Below are 3,827 nucleotides of genomic sequence, written 5' to 3'. Positions count from 1 at the left end.
GGGTAAATGAATACAACTCAACTCAACTCAACTCAATCAATCAACCACCCACCACCCAGCTTGCTCACCAACGCGCCTGCTTTTCCGCGTTCCGGCATGTGGCGGCATACACACTAGCGCCGGGAGCGGTGATGACGGTCTGGCATGGTTACCCACCCCGGCTTGCGGACATCTCCTCCGGCATCCTCCCGCTTCAGACCTACCAGGCACGCGTTAGCACAATAGTTCAGGCACTAGAGACAGTCTCCCATGAACGGAAGCGGCACGCGACACGCCTAGCCCAGTCGACAGCGATAGCAGCCAGCCTTGCCTTCCTCGGCCCTACGGCGACTTGCGGACAGCGACGACCACGAACCTTGACCCATCTCCATCACCATCCCACACTCCGGCGACCAACGCTCGTACAATAGTAACGGTATTAGGATAGGCAGGTATACGGGACGCGATACCCAGGCCCCAGCTCTTTCCGCCAGCTATGGAATGCCGCCGTGACGGCAGCAGGTAGGGCACGGATATAGCCTCTACGCTATTTTCCAAGCCACCTGCTGCTTGCTCAGATACCTCGTGTCGCTCTGCGAGCAGCAACGGGCCATAAGGACCTTCAGCCTGCCGGCGCTGCCAGGTGCTGCAGAGGTAGGAGTGCAGCAGTATGTTTGGCGGGCACGGCGGCTCCGGCTCCGGCTCCCGCACTATCACTATCGGTCCCCGAGGACATGTAGTTCCGATGCCGAAAGTCGCGTCGCGGACGGGCGAAGCATACAAGCGGCTCGACGCCTGTGTCTGGACCGGAGCTGAGAGTAGATGTGTATATGCCTGGTCCCGCCCCGGGCCCGTTTCCTCCTCCCCGCTGGTCGGTCGGTCGGGCGTGTCTTCGATGTCTTATACAGTCGTTCGCGGTTTGTAATAAAGCAGCGTAGGCACAGAGACGGCTGCTCGGTTCTTTGCGGCGTGTTTGCCTATAGACTGTAGACTGTAGCAGTGGTAAGTAGTAAGTAAGCTCACTACAGCAAGGTGTGCTGTGCTGTGGCGCGTGGAGTAGGCTGGCGCTACGCGATCAGCTATTGTGGCATGGTATGTCAAGCTGGGTGAGTGAGATGGATGTTTGTGAAGGAGAGGGGAAAGTGTGGCGTTTGTAATGGAGAGGTATGTTTTTGAGAAGCGTGCTAGTCGGGAGGAGGTTATGTCGAGAATGCTTCTGGCTGGCTCGGAGCTATTTGCCCGTAGACTTTTCGAGATGTAAGATACATAGAGCACGATCGGACGAGCTAGATCATCTGCACTAATTCCTATCGTTAATAGTACTAAGCTATACAAGGCTCTTCTTATTCTCTCCACGTCCTCTGCAAAGATCTTTTCCGCTTAATACCTCTCTCCCAACATTGTCACTTGTGTCAAATCAAAGGAGATACTAGCAACAACTACTCACGGTATACACTACCTTCTCCCATTCCATAAACCACGGCGAAGTCTCCAGCCCTAGCCCGTCATGGGGACCTATAGCAGAAGAAGCTAGCATAGCCGACTCAAGGAGACGAGAGGCATCGTCCCGTAGCACGTAGCTCCTAGGTACTCCCGCGCGGCGAGCAAAGCTATACCAACGCCACTCGAGCTACAAAAATGCGACGTAACTGCCTGCTCCTACCAAGGATATAAGTCCCTACTAGCCCACATCACGACCCGGCGTATGCTCGTCAGCAGGCGATAAATGCCTAGCACGCTCTTCGTGTTTCTGAGATTATAGCCGCAGATGATGCTTAGACTCAGGTATTTAATGCGCTTATCTACCAGATTCTCGCTTATCAAAGGCGTCGATATGGCGCAGGGAGACGGCGAGAGACTTGGGGAGGGCTAAGCGAAGGAGGTACGTCTAAAACTTGTAGCGTGGAGTATCTAGAAGGGGTCAAGGTCGGCCGTTAAGTGGCGTCGCCTTCGAGATAGCTATAGCTATATCTTTGGTAGAGGAATAGCATCGACTGCGGCGATGGACGGCATTACGTTTGGAGTTGAGCGATGCGCAGTGTTGTGCAGAAGGCGCGGCTATAAGGGACAATAGCGTGGTGGCTACCGTGATGGTAATTTATTAGCTGTCTAGGTAGTAACTTCCACGACCAGCACAGTGTAGCGTTTGCGGAAGGAGTAGTAAACCTTGTATTCTCTTCCAGCTCAACAAAACTCTATTTCTCAACACGGGCGGATAATAGTCGAAAAGTTATTCCGTATTTATCGCACGAAAGCTAGGCGGGTACCTGCGACGTCGCGACCGACTGCCTAGCCGAGGGATTGTTTATTTCTCTCTCCGTCGCTAATAGCGGGACAGCAGGACTAATGGCGGGGTAGCTCGCTTATATACGCACGCCCCGCCCGGCCCAGCGCAGTCTGAGTGCGCCGTCGTTCGCTCATGCCGCCACCCGCCACCTACCTACGCAGCCAGCCTGCTATCTACCCGACTGTGCCGTACCACACCGCACTGCACTGCACTGCACTGCATCGCCGCCGCGGCATCGCCTCGAGACGCTCGCATACGCACACGCGCCGTAGCCGCCTACGCCCGACGCGACCGACTGGGGAACAGGAGACACCCGAATATACACGCTGGCGTTGGGTCCTCTCGAGCGGGCGACGCTAGCTACGTCCGCTCGAAGTCTCGTGCTGGCTCTGCTGCCGTCGCGTTGCTACGAGTACCGGGGACGGACGGACGTGACCTGGGAAACCTGCGTGCTGAGACGCGAGCTGCCGAGTTGTGGTGCTGTGCTGCGTTGTAGGTTGGGGGCTTGCGTTCAAAGTTGAGGCAGCACTGCGGAGGCTGGGATAGGTTAGGATAGGTTGACGAGAGTGAGCTGGGTTGGTGTCTGCTTGATATCTGCATGTCTCCCACCTACCTGTATCTCTCAGGTCTCTGTGTCGGCGATGTTCGATGCAGCAAGACCTCCGATCTCCGCGAAGTGGAGACGAGTACCTATACATATTAAGACTGTTGAGGGGCTGCAGAGGTTAGTAAGCCCGGAATTTCAATTTCAATTGAAAGTACGCATATGCGTGGTGTGCGGAGGGCTCTAGTAGGCTTCTCTTTCGGAAGCTTCCGGATGTTTCACGAATTGCCTGCCCTTTACCTATCGCCGGCCCGTTATGCGCGTTTTCTTTGGCTGTGATTTCTTTGGGGCTCTTGTTCTCCGGCGACCATTTTGTAATAGCGCTGTGAGGCTACGTGATAATTGCTGCGGAGGTCTGTGAGCATGTGCGCTTGGTTTCCGCCCTTGCTGTCATTGAGTATTGCATGCGGGATGTGCCACAGGTCGCCTTTTGAATGGTCCAAGGAGGAGCATTGCCCTTGTCGCAAACAGCATATCTTGCTGAACCATGCTTCTTGTGCCTTGTTGAATTATACCTTTCTCGTAAAAAATGTCCGTGACATTGTGTTGAAGTGTACGCAGTTTATATTGCTTTTTCTGTGGCTTAGTCATTTAGCATAGGGTATAAGAGGACTCCGCCTACCGGGCTCCTAATAAGATCATGCCACTCATTGCTATCAATTAAAACCCTATTCATTACAACAGTTATAAGCCCGGAAATGCGTTTAATACCTTCTACTATCTAAGCGCATATCTACAAAACAATACTAACGTCTTAAGGCATCTAAGCGTCGTCTATACTTCTCGCTATTAAGGATACGTTTCTAGTTATACATTATCTAATAAGCAATACTTTACTATTATCCATCAGCATTATCATTAATTATCAAGCTAAGTACTCTTTATATTAAATATACGAATTCGGCTAGCGCTAATATTCTTAAGTTACCGTAGAAGCACCGTACCGACTCGCTAGCA

The sequence above is a fragment of the Aplosporella prunicola genome (assembly GCF_010093885.1).
Source record: "Aplosporella prunicola CBS 121167 unplaced genomic scaffold K452scaffold_92, whole genome shotgun sequence".
NCBI lineage: Eukaryota > Fungi > Ascomycota > Dothideomycetes > Botryosphaeriales > Aplosporellaceae > Aplosporella > Aplosporella prunicola.
The sequence above is the reverse complement of the archived record's forward strand: the minus strand, read 5'-3'. Positions refer to the sequence as shown.